The following is a 14657-nucleotide window of genomic DNA, read 5'->3' on the forward strand; positions in this document are numbered from 1 at the left end:
GGTTTGGAGACACTGGATATGAATTTGTATGCCAGTGTTCAATGTTTCTCAACTTATTGTGCATACAAACATTGGACTTGAGATGTAGAGCATTGTACATACTTTCTGAGCATTCTACATCCTCTGGCTTGCCCCTCTGATTATTGCTATTATATATTTAGACCAGTATTGAATAGTTCCCATATGCTTTATTTGGTTCTGCAGCTCAGGTGACATAAAATTTTTAATTTATTTTGGGGCGCCTGGTTGGCTCAGTCGTTAAGCATCTGCCTTTGGCTCAGGTCATGATCCCGGGGTCCTGGGATCAAGCCCCACACCGGGCTCCCTGCTCGATGGGAAGCCTGCTTCTCCTTCTCCCACTCCCCCTGCTTGTGTTCCCTCTCTCGCTGTGTTTCTCTCTGTCAAATAAATAAATAAAATCTTTAAAAAATTTTAAATTTATTTTATTTTTAAAGTCATCATACATTAAAACTGATTTTCCCTTGGTCCTATGAATTTTAACACATGAAGTCATTTATGTAACCACTGTCACAGTCAGGATAGAGAACAGTTCCATCATTCCCAAACGCCATTTTGCTATCTCTTTATAGCAGGATTTCTCATCCTTGGCACTATTGACATATTAGGCTGGATAATTCTTTGTTGTGGGAGGCTGTTGAATGCATTGTAGGATGTTTAGAAGCATCCCTGCCTTTGCCCAAGGGGTGTCAATTAGCAGCCTTCCTTAAGTTGTGACAACCAAAGTTGTCTGGAGTCATTGCCAAATGTTCCCTTGGGAGGAGACAAAATCTCCCTTAGTTACAAACCACTGCTTTATAGTCACACCCTCAACCCAGCCCTTCTCCTGGCAATGATCACTATATGTCCTGCATCACTATAATTTTATCTTTTTGGGAATATCATATAAATAGAACAATACATTATGTAACTCCTTCAGACTGGCTTCTTTAATTAAGTATGCTTTTGAGATTCACCCAAGTTATTACATATGTCAATAGTTCACTTCTTTCTATTGCTGAAGGGTGTTCGTTTTTAAAAGACTATTTATTTATTTATTTATTTATTTATTTTAGAGGGAGGGGGAGGAGCAAAGGGGGAAGGAGAGAAAGAGGGAAAGAATCCCAAGCAGACTTCATGCTGAGCACGAATCCTGTGTGGGGCTCAATCTCATGGCCCTGAGGTCATGACCTGATCTGAAACCAGGAGACAGATGCTTAACTGACTCAGCCACCCAGGCAACCCAATTGCTGAGGTATGTTCTATTTTTTGACCCAAGAGTTTTTTTATTATATTATGTTAGTCACCATATAATACATCATTAGTTTTTGATGTGGTGATCCACGATCCATTGTTTTCATATAACACCCAGTGCTCCATGCAGTACGTGCCCTCCTTAATACCCATCACCGGACATAAAAGAATTTGACCCAAGATTTTTTAAAATCCATTTACCTGTTGAAGGACATTTGACTGGTTTACAGATTTTTCAGATTTTGAATGGAATAGGTAGAAACATTCATGTACAGGTTTCCATTTAATCATAAATTAATTTGTCAAGGATAAATACCCAGAAGAGTGATTGCTGAGTTATATAGCAAATGTATGCTGAACTTTATAAAAAACTTCCAGGCCATTTTCCAAATTGTTTTTATTATTTTGCATTCCCATCAACAATGTATGAGATTTCCATTTGCTCCAATTTTCTCTAGCATTTGATTTTTTCATTAACTTTTCTAAAACTTTTTAGTTTGAAATAATTATAGATTCACAGGAAGTTACAAAAAAAATCATAGACAATTACTGTGTACCCCTCACCCAATTTCTCCCAATGGTGACATTTTACACACCTATAGCACAATATCAAAACCAGTAAATTGGTACTGGTACAATGCATGTACAGTAGTTTCCCCCTTATCTGTGGGGGATATGTTCCTAAACCTCCAGCAGATGCATGAAACCATGGATAGTACTGAACCCTATATATACTATGTTTTTCTTATACATACCTATGATAAAGTTTAATTTAGGAATTAGACACAGTAAGAGATTAACAATAATAACTAACAACAAAATAGAATAATTATAACAATATACTGTAATAAAAGTTATGTGATTGTGGTCTCTCTCAAAATATCTTATTGTACTGTACTCTTTTTCTTGTGATGATGTGAGATGGTAAAATGCCTATGTGATGAGATGAAGTGAAGTGACTGACATAGGCATTGTGACCTAGGGTTAGGCTACTATTGACCTTTTGACATTCCTTGGAAGGATCATCATCTTTCAGACCATAGTTGACTACAGGTATCTGAAACTCACTAGATCATCTCAGACCCACCCAGATTATCTAAGATAATCTCTCTTACTTAAAGTTAGCTGATTATAGACTTTAATCACAACTACAAAATATCTTCACAGTGAAACATAGATTAGTATTTGATTGAATAACTGAGTACTATAACCTAGCAATTTGACACATAAAACTGACCATCACACTATGTACCTCTTTTTTTGTTTGTTTAAGCTAATATCCACAGTGCTTTTTTAAATTTTCCAATTTTACATTGTTAGGATATAAAAATAGGATTGATTTTTGTTTGTTGACCTTGTAACTTATGACCTTGAGCCCTCATGTATTCATTATAGGAGTTTAATTATTTTATATTTTTTGAAGAATTAATTGACATTTTCTACACAGAACAGGGACAATTTTGTTTCCTCCTTTACAATCTGTATGCTTTTCATTTCTTTTATTGCCTTAGTGCACTGGCTTAGGATTTAAGGTATGTTGGAAAGGAGTGGTGAGAATGGACATACTTGCCTTGTACCAGACCTTAGGGGGAAAGCATTAAATGTTTCATCATTAAGTATGATGTTAGCTGCAGATTCTTTGCACTTATCCTCTACAAGGTGAAGAAGTTCTATCATTTGGTGAGAGTTCTTTTTAAGTGTTTATTTAAATTCCAGTTAGTGGGGTGCCTAGGTGGCTCAGCTGGTTAAGCATCTGATTCTTCATTTTGGCTTAGGTCATGAACTCAGGGTTGTGAAATTAATTTTTAAAATAAAACTAATTTTATTAATTTTTTCAAAGAACCAGCTCATGGTTTCATTGATCTATTTTTTAAAGTTTATCATTTATTTCTGCTCTGATCTTTGTTATTTCCTTTGTTCTGTTGGTTTACCCTTCATTTGTTATTCTTTCTTTAGCTCCTTTAGATGTAAGGTTAGATTGTTTATTTGAGGTTTTTCTTGCTTTTTAAGGTAGGCCTGTATTGCTATATACTTCTCTCTTAGGACTGCTTTTGCTACATCCCAAAAGTTTTAGACCATTGTGTTTTCATTTTCATTTGTTTCCATGTATTTTTTATGTCTTCTTTGATTTCCTTGGTTGGCACACTCAATGTTTAGTAGCATGTTGTTTAACCTCCATGTATTTGTGGTCTTTCTAGATTTTTAGTTTTGGTTGACTTCTACTTTCATGGCACTGTGGTCAGAAAAGGTGCATGGATATTTTCAGACCACAATGCTTTGAAAGCTGAACTCAATCACTCATTCTATGAGGCCAGCATTACCTTGGTCTCAAAGCCAGAAAAAGACCCCACCAAAAAGGAGAATTACAGACCAATATCCCTGATGAACATGGATGCGAAAATTCTCACCAAGATACTAGCCAATAGGATCCATCAGCACACTAAAAGGATTATTCACCATGACCAAGTGGGATTTATTCCTGGGCTTCAAGGGTCGTTCAACATTCACAAATTAATCAACGTGATATACTACATTAAAAAAAGAAAAGACAAGAATCATATGGTTCTCTCTGCATCCTCTCAATAGATGCACAAAAAGCATTTGACAAAATACAGCATCTATTCTTGATTAAAACTCTTCACAATGTATGGATATAGGGAACATACCTCAATATCATAAAAGCCATCTATGAAAAGCCCACAGTGAATACCATTCTCAATGGGCAAAAACTGAGAGCTTTTCCCCTAAGGTCAGGAACACAGCAGGGATGTTCACTATCACCACTGTTGTTCAACATAGTACTAGAACTCCTAGCCTCGGCTATAAGACAACAAACAGAAATAAAAGGCATTCAAATTGGCAACAAAGAAGTCAAACACTCACTCTTTGCAGATGACATATACTTTATGTGGAAAACCCAGAAGATTCCACCCCAAAATTGCTGAAACTCATACAGGAATTCAGCAATGTGGCAGGATATAAAATCAATGCACAGAAATCAGTTGCATTTCTATACACTAACAATGAGACAGAAGAAAGAGAAATTAAGAAGTCAATCCCATTTACAATTGCACCAAAAGCCATAAGATACCTAGGAATAAATGGGCAGAAGACATGAACAGACACTTCTCCAAAAAAGACATACAAATGGCTAACAGACACATGAAAAAATGTTCAACATCACTAGCCGTCAGGGAAATACAAATCAAAACCACAATGAGATACCACCTCACACCAGTTAGAATGGCAAAACTTAACAAGACAGGAAACAACAAATGTTGTCACGGATGTGGAGAAAGAAAGGGGAACCCTCTTACACTGTTGGTGGGAATGCAAGCTGGTACAGCCACTCTGGAAAACAGTATGGAGGTTCCTCAAGATGTTAAAAATAGAGCTACCCTAAGACCCAGCAATTGCACTACTAGGTATTTACCCCAAAGATACAGATGTAGTGAAAAGAAGGGGCACATGCACCCCAGTGTTCATAGCAGCAATGTCCACAATAGCCAAACTGTGGAAGGAGCCGAGATGAATGGATAAAGAATATGTGGTTCATATATACAATGGAATATTACTCAGCCATCAGAAAGGATGAATACCCACCATTTGCATCGACATGGATGGAACTGGAGGGGATTATGTTAAGTGAAATAAGTCAAGCAGAGAAAGATAATCATCATATGGTTTCACTCATATATGGAATATAAGGAATAGCACAGAGGACCATAGGGGAAGGGAGGGAAAATGGACTGGGAAGAAATCAGAGAGGGAGACAAACCATGAGAGACTCTGGACTCTGGGAAACAAACTGAGGGTTACAGAAGGGAGAGGGGTGGGGGGATGGGGTAACCGGGTAATGGGTATTAAGGAGGGCATGTGTTGTGATGAGCACTGGGTGTTATATGCAACTAATGAATCGTTGAACACTCCATCTGAAACTAATGATATACTATATGTTGGCTAATTGAACATAAAGAAAAAAAAATTCCAACAAACAAAAGTCCAGGACCAGTTAGCTCCACAGAGGAATTCTATAAAACATTTAAAGAAGAGTTAATTCTTCTTTTTCTCAAACTATTACAAAAAATAGAGGAGGAAGGAAAACTTCCAAGTTCATTCTATGGAACCAACATTACCCTGATACCAAAACCAGATAAAGACACCACTAAAAAAAGAGAACTACAGGTCAATATATCTGATGAGCATAGATGCAAAAGAAATGCTCAACAAAATACTAGCAAACCAAATTCATCAATACATTTAAAAAATCATTCACCATGGTGGAATTTACTCCTGGGTTGCAAGGGTGGTTCAATATTCACAAATCAATCAATATGATACAACACATCAATAAGAAAAAGAATAAGAACCATATGATAATTTCAATAGATGCAGAAAAAGCATTTGACAAAGTATAACATCCATTCATGATAAAAACCCTCAACAAAGTAAGCGACTGCCTTCGGCTCGGGTCGTGATCCTGGAGTCCCGGGATCGAGTCCCGCATCGGGCTCCCTGCTCAGCAGGGGGTCTGCTTCTCCCTCTGCCCTCTTCCCTCTCGTGCTCTCTGTCTCTCATTCTCTCTGTCTCAAATAAATAAATAAAATCTTTAAAAAAAAAAAAAACCCTCAACAAAGTAGGTTTAGAGGGAACATACCTCAACATAATAAAGGCCTTATATGAAAAATCCACAGCCAACACCGTACTCAATGGGAAAAAACTGAGAGCTTTCTCCCTAAGGTCAGGGAGAAGACAAGGATGTCCACTTTCACCACTTCTATTCAACATAGGACAGGAAGTCCTAGCCACAGCAATCAGACAACAAAAAGAAATAAAAGGCATCCAAATTGGGAAGGAAGAAGTAAAATGCCACAATTTGCAGATGACATGATTCTCTATATAGAAAACCCTAAAGACTCCACCAAAAAAATACTAGAAGTGATAAATGAATTCAGTAAATTTTCAGGATACAAAATCAATGTGCAGAAACCTGTTGCATTTCTATACACTAATAATGAAGTAGCGGAAAGAGAAATTAAGAAAACAATCCCATTTACAATTACACCCAAAATAATAAAGTACCTAGGAATAAACCTAACCAAACAGGTGAAAGATCTGTACTCTGAAAACTATAAAACACTGATGAAAGAAATTGAAAAGGACAAAAAGAAATGGAAAGACAGTCCATGCTCATAGATTGGAAGAACGCATATTCTTAAAATGTTTGTACTACCCAAAGCAATCTACACATTTAATGCAATTCCTATCAAAATACCAACAGCATTTTTCATGGAACTGGAACAAATAATCTTAAAATTTGTATGGAACCACAAAAGACCCCAAATAGCCAAAGCAATCCTGAAAAAGAAAAAACAAAACTGGAGGTATTCACAATTCCAGACTTCAAGTCATACTACAAAGCTGTAATAATCAAAACAGTATGGTACTGGCACAAAAAAGACACATAAATCAATAGAAGAGAATAGAAAGCCCAGAATTATATGGTCAGTTAATCTTCCACAATGTAGGAAAGAATACCCAATGGGAAAAAATCTCTTCAACAAATGGTGTTGGGAAAACTGGACAGCTACATGCAGAAGAATGAAACTGGACCACTTTCTTACACCATACACAATAATAAATTCAAAATGGATTAAAGACCTGAAACCATAAAAATCCTAGAAGAGAGCACAGGCAGTAATTTGTCTGACATCGTCCATAACAAAGTTTCTAGATCTGTCTCCTGAAGCAAGGAAAATAAAAGCAAAAATAAACTATTGGCAGTACATCAAAATAAAAAGCTACGCACAGGGAAGGAAGCAGTCAACATAACTAAAAGGCAACCTACGGAATAGGAGAAGATATTTGCAAATGACATAACCAATAAATGGATAGTAACCAAAATTTGTAAAAAACATATACAACTCACACCCAAAACCCAAATAATCTAATTAAAAATGGGCAGAAGACATGAAAAGACATTTCTCCAAAGAAGACATCCAGATGGCCAACAGACACATGAAAAGATGCTCAACATCACTGATCATCAGGGAAATGCCAGTCAAAACTACAATGAGATATCACTTCACACCTGTCAGAATCACTGAAATCAAAAACACACGAAAAAACAAGTGTTGGCAATGATGTGGAGAAAAAGGAAGCCTCTTGTACTGTTTGTGGGAATGCAAACTGGTGCAGCCACTTTGGAAAACAGTATGGGGGTTCCTCAAAGAGTTAAAAATAGAGCTACCATATGATTCAATAATTCCGTTACTGGGTATTTACCCAAGGAAAATGAAAACACTAATTCAAAAAGATATATGCACCCCTATGTTTATAGCAGCATTGTTTACAAGCAGCTGAAATGTCTATCAACAGATGAATGGATAAAGAAGGTGTGGTGTATATATATACAATGGAATTTTATTCAGCCATAAAAAAGAATGAAATCTTGCCATTTGCGATGACATGGATAGATAGTATTATGCTAAGCAAAATAAGTCAGTCAGGGAAAGACAAATACCATATGATTTCACTCATATATGGAATTTAAGAAACGAAACAAATGAGGAAAGGAAAAGAGAAAGAGAGAGAGAGAAATCAAGAAACAGGCTTTTAACTAGAGAGAACAAATAGATGGTTACCAGACGGGAGGTGGGTGGGGGGGGTGAAATATGTGATCGGGATTAAGGAGTGTACTTGTTGTGATAAGCAATGGGTGATGTAAGGAATTATTGAATCACTATATTGTACATCTGAAGCTAATATAACACTGTATGTTTACTAGAATTAAAATAAAAAATACACAAAAAATTTGAACTCTAATAGTTTAATTGCTGCTTTTGCTGTTGATTTGATTTTTCCTCAAGAATCATGGGTTAGAAATTCTGAAACTAATTTGTGTAGACATGCATTGAGTAAAGAAATAAATTATATACATAGTTGGATAAGGGGAGCTGTTTCTTACTGTCAGAGAAGGGGTTTACAATTATTGAAAGGAGAAAGTTGAAATGAATCCTGTATTGGACTGTAATTTGAGTAATAGTATGAACTCATGGTTTTTAATATGAATGTAAAGTAGATTAAAATGTGGGCACACTCACATACACATACATACACATATATATCTCCCAGATATGTCCTCTGAGAGGGCCTAATAGCAATGATACCTCAATAGCTGTGAGCATATTTAACACCCAGATCTTGGTTTATAAGCACTACTACCTACCGATAAAAGCCAGGGCTCCATGGCGAAATGTATGACAGCTGGGGCAGGAAACATTCAAGATGAATCTGTAATATCTTGCTGTGCCAAATATAAGAAATGCTTAAAAAAAATGATGGGGATATTTTAAATGAATTCAGGAGTCAACTTTAAGGGCTTCCTACTGACCAAATCTGTAACTATTATCATATCTAAATAATTAATCTTAGTAAAGGATTATAACACATTGAATAGAACAATATCAGTGAGTCAACACTGATACACATACATGCTTATATGCATTCTTACATGGGAAGGTAAAGAAATTTCTTTACAGCAAAAAATAATCACCATAGAAATCCAACCTTTAGAAAGTAGAAAGAGTGATGAAAATAGAAAGTCATCTCTGGACAATAAGCATGGTAATAATTGAATGAGGTAAGAATCATCAATGGATACTAAAACTAGTGGGTGAAAAAAATGACATCGTGTGCATGGTTAATGCCCCAGAAGAGAGTCTAAATTGTTCAGTCTGATCTTTGAAGCTTTTCTTGAACCTGGCCCCAATCTACACTTGTCCCTCTGGTCACCTTTGGACTAGGTCTCCCAATCTAGTCTGTCTATGTCTTTCACTTACCCCCTCCACTCTGAAAGAAATATTAAAATCAACTCCTTCTGCATGTGAGCCCTTTTGTAAAGCTGGGTACACTAGCAGAGACAGAGAAAGTAAGAGGCAGACCCAGATTTAAAGGCCATTCCAGTCTTTCCCTGTCTCATTCTACTACCACCAGTTTCACCTCCACCAGGACATCTAGCTATCCACCCAGAGAACCTCCCCCCTTGGACTCTGCTGGGCACACAATAGTTTGAAGATAATATGAGCTCTTAGGTGTAGTCCTGGAAGTGCATATATGACTACTTTTCATTGGTAGTCAATATCAATAGACCCCAACAAAACTGCAATGTGGCTGAGAAATGTAGGAGAGTGCATAGAAATTTCATAAACACTAAGTGCTGTTTCCCCCCCAAGTACTTTATTTTCCTCATATACTTTCATAGATGAGTAAACTAAGGCACAGAGAAGAGAAAATACTTGCCCCAAATCACACACTGGGGGGTTCAGAATTAGAAGCCAGGGCTCTCTGATGGCAACATACAAATTCTTTCTACAACACCCTGCTGCCTCTGTCCTCCTAGAGCTCACATTATCCCAGCCTTTTCCACACACTCACATGTTCCATCATTTATGATTTTGATTGTAAGCAATAGCGTGCTGGTAAATGGTAAACAACTGGTTTTCAAAACAAAACAAAACAAATTGTTGATTGGTAGTCGTTGCCACTTTTCATGGAGTAAATAATCCCGCCATGGCCAATTTCAAGTTACCAATTTCACTGAATGTAAAAAGGCGGGACAAAGTGCACACTGGTGCAAGCTGGCCCCAACACACTATTGGTCATTAGCAACAGGAAGTTTTTCTTGCCAATGTAAATAAATCGATGTTACTGGAAAGAGACTCAGGGACACCTGGGTGGCTCAGTCAGTTAAGCGTCTGCCTTTGGCTCGGGTCAAGATCCCAGGGTCCTGGGATCAAGTCCCGAGTTGGGCTCCTCACTCGGCGGGGAGCCTGCTTCTCTCTCGGCCTGCCACTCCCCCTGCTTGTGCTCTCGCTCTCTCTCTTTCTCTCACTCTCTCTCTGGAAATAAATAAATAAAATCTTAAGAAAAAAAAGATGTCAGAGACTCACAGAACTGAAGGGTGACTGAAGAAAGTAACTTGAGAACTGGATAGGAAGCACAAAGATAGGAATTATCTGATCAGGCTTCTGTTCTGGGGATAAAATCCCCATAAGCCATTCTTTTTCACTCCTGTGTCAATCACTTAAGTTTCAAAGTCCAACAAAAGGGCATGTGATTGAGTAAGAGTAGATTGTATGCCTGCCCCCTTGGCAATACCAGAACAAGGAGAGAAAGAATCTGGCTTACTCTGTTTCAGTAGGGGGAGGCAAGCATCTGGACATGTCATCTCACAAAGACTACATATTAGTTTTCTATTAATGCACAACAAATGACCACAACTTGAGTGGCTAAAACAAAATCCATTTATTATCTCATAGTAATTGTAGGTCAGAAGTCTGGGCATGGTTTGACTGGTTTCTCTGTTCAGGCAAGCCTGAAATCAAGGGGTTGGCAGGGCTACATTCCTTTCTGGAGTCTCTGGGGAAGAATCCACTTCCAAGCTATTCAGATTGTTGGCAGAACTCCTGTCTTTGCATCTGTAGGTCTGATGTCATTGTTTCTTTGCTGGCTATCTGCTAAAGGCCTCACTTAGTTCATAGAGGCCACCCATATTCTTTGCAATATAGCCTCCACCTTCAAATCCAGGAATAGAGAATGTTCATGCATCAAATCCCTCTCACTCTTCAAATATTTCTTGCCAGGAAGAGTGCAGTCCCCTCTAAGGTCTCACCTGATTAGGTCAGGCCCACCTAAGACGATTTCCGTAATATTTTAAGTTAAACTGATTTGGGACCTTAATTACATGTGGAAAATCCCTTCACAGCAGCATCTAGATTAGCGTTTTATTGAATAATGGTGAAAAGGTATATGTAACCAAGGGATGGGGATCTTGTAGGCCATCCCTGAATTCTATCTACCACAGTTTCATCTACTACAAAAATGGGGGAACTGTATTACCTAAAAGGAAATTGAGTGCCATTAGGAAAGATAAATGGATAGCAACAAGAGAGAGATTCACTACCGTACATTTGTTCAATATCTGCACATACTTTTGCTATCCCATACTTTGGAAAAATGACAATAGGCAACTATTCTTCATATAAGCAAAATGCATTCAGTCATCCCTAAATGGAGATAAACATAAAGTCTTATCAATCGTAGCATCTAGGTTCAAGTTTAGGATCTTCAGATGACATCCATTCTTCCTCTAGTTCAAATGAATGCTGTATCAATATTTTGTAATAAGGCGGATAAATAAAAAACTCAACTGTCACCAACTCACCATATATAAAATAGTAGGTAAAAGAGAAATAAAATGGGACACATTAAAATATATAAATATATGCATATTATAAAAAATAAAATATGAGTAACTACTGTAGTCTTCATTTCTAAAACTAGTTACCAGGTCAAAATTGGTATAAACTCTTTTTCTTTACTCTCCACATCATGTTTTCTCATCTCAGTCAGATGGGCTCTTTACCTAGAAAAATGATTCAAACATTTATTCATGTGTATAGTCTGAGGGATTGGTAGCCTTGCATGTATGAGGTTGCTGTAGTAGCCTAATAATTTTAACCACTTTGGGATGTGACAAAGGACCTAGAAGATCTCCTACCCTCCAGACACACTCCTTTCTACCCCCATTGTGTAGCAGCAACCCTACTTTCTCATGAAAATTGAAATCAATCATCTTAGCCAGTACAAAAGCCCCCATTTTTACCTATTTGTCCATTGGCATGATGATTCCAAAACTGCCAGGTGGACATCTCAACTTCCAAATCAATGGAATCATTGTTGAGTAACGTGATAGAAACATGCCTTGCTTGGGTACTAAAAATTCTAACCTGGTAGAACCCAAAATTATAGGGACCACAAACAAAACATTTTGTGAATATGTCTTTAGGAACAACTCTAACTTTCATCATTTAATTCTTAGACCTAGGAATCCTGGTTGTTGACTAGATGGCATTATATATGTTGGTGACTAGTTTAGAATATATACTATATATTGTAGGACAGCACCTCTAACACATTAAGTGTTGTCTCTTGAATGGTGGCATAACTGTCTGCAATAGAGTCATTATTCCATTGTATAAGGACAACTTTTTTCTGAGTGGTGCAGTGCATGATAAAACCAGTGAATTCTATGGGTGTAAACCAATCACCACACTTTGGGTTTTAAAGTGAGTCCCTTGACCAGAAGCAACATTGTATGAAATTTCACAACTGTGGATGAGGCGTTCTCTGTAAGATCACAGATGGTGGTGCTGACAGAAGTACTGCAGGCAGAAAAGGCAAATCTGTATCAAAGATACTCATTTATTCCAGAGAAATTATAAAGCCAAGTGACTTCTTCATGATATAATTGGTCCAAATTAATTATCATTCTCCCAGGTACCTGACTGGTCCCCTTGAGATTGGTACATATCCGAAACTCAGTATAGTTAGTGTTGCCAAGTTGGGCATTCAGCAATTGGTAGGAGGGTGGTCATATCAGCCTTTGTGAGGGGAAACCATGTTGCTGAGGCCATACATAGCCTCTGTTCATGCTACTGTGACCACTTTGTACAGGTGCCCATTGAGCAAGCACAGGAGTAGCTGAATAAAGAGGCCTACCGACCACCACTGAGTAGGTCGTATTGCTCACCTGATTACTGAGAGAGCCTTTTGGTGAGCATTCAAATCCAACATAAGTCTCATGCTCCTGACCAGTCCCAAGAAGTTCATATACCATTTCCCTAAATCTGTTTTGTGTCCATTTCCCCAAATGTCTTCATTCAAAATCTCTGCTAATTGGGATGAACCATTATCCCTGGACTTGGATCTGGATGCAACAACTTATGAAACTTAGGTTTTTTTCTCTTTAGAGAGGAGTGAAGGCACTTTTGTTTGCATGAAGAATAACTGCATCATGTTACAATGCCATTTTTCCAAAGGGTGCAATGGCAGGAAGTGTGTATAGATGGATAAGTAAACTTTAATGAATATTTGTTAAAATAAAAATAATTTTTATTTTTTGTTATTCTTATATAAGTTAAGACTTACAAAAAAGTTGCAAGAGGGATGCCTGGGTGGCTCAGTCAGTTAAGGGTCTGCCTTCAGCTCAGGTCATGATCCCAGGGCCCTGGGATCAAGTCCTGTATCAGGCTCCTTACTCAGCAGGGAGCCTGCTTCTCCCTCTGCCTGCCGCTCCCCCTACTTGGGCTCTCTCTTTCTCTCTCTCGCTCTTTCTCTAATAAATAACTATTTTTTTAAAAGTTGCAAGAATAGTAAAAATAGTTCCTGTATACACTTAACCTAGATTCACCAATGTTAACATTTATTGTATTTATTATATCCTTTCCCTCTCTCTCTCTACACACACACACACACACACACACACACACACAATTTTTAAAATATTTTGAGTGTAAAGTACAAAGGCATTCTCTTACAGAAAACAGTACAATAATCAAAATCAGACCACTAACACTGATATAATACTATTATCTAATTTAAATACCTTATTCAGTAGATTTTGCCAACTGTCCACATTGCACTAGAATTTTGTGAGCAAGGAAGGGACAGAATCAAATCTCTTCTGGGGTGTGAAAAGGGCAGACAGTGCACTAAAGACCAGAGTAGGGTGCAATCCACAGGGATGAAGTTAAGGGGGATTCCATGGGTATTGGGCCTTTCTGCCATTCCCGGGCTCCAATGATACCTTTCCTCTCTTTAGGCTTCCAGAATTGCCTTGTGGCCTTCCACACCTCTGGTGTTGCCATAACCACATATTTCTTTAAATAAACTTTACCTGGGACTGATTGCCCCGAGACTCCTCCACCACTTCAGCACCTAACACAGCTTAGAAGATCCACAGAGCTCCATCACTATTATATAGACTGCTGTCTCACAGAGCACAAGAGTTGGGGGAGTCCCCAGAGATCATCTATTCTCATCTTCACATTTGAAGTTGAGAACTGAGGCTCAGAGAAGTCTGAGACTATTAGGGGCAGCTGGGAGAACATCCCATTGGCGTCTCTTAGACCTGGTGTCTTCCCCATACAACACACAGCTGGTCTACATTCCCCTCCCTACATAACAGTCACAATCTGCACACAGTGTGGAGCTGGGGGTGAGGGGCGAATGACACTTCAAGGAAGACCTGTACTTACCTTGGGGAGCTTATAGATGGGCAGGTCATTCTTTTCTGAGACTGTAAAGTGGAGTCCATCTACCTGAATGTGGGAGCCATTAACATACACTGGGAGAAACCTTGAGGTAGGTGAGGGACTCTGTGGCCTAAGCTGGCACATGGTGAAAGCACCCACCTGCACAGAAAGGCCGCCCCAATCCCACAGAGCTTGGGTGTTTCATACCAACAAGGAGAATAACCAGCACCCAGAAATGCAGGAACCATGGCCCAGGGCTGAGGTGCCATAGAGATGCAGGGCTAGAGCAACACCTACCCCAAAGTCCTC

Source organism: Leptonychotes weddellii, chromosome X, assembly GCF_054177405.1.
Source record: "Leptonychotes weddellii isolate Sample4059 chromosome X, ASM5417740v2, whole genome shotgun sequence".
NCBI classification, from domain to species: Eukaryota; Metazoa; Chordata; class Mammalia; order Carnivora; family Phocidae; genus Leptonychotes; species Leptonychotes weddellii.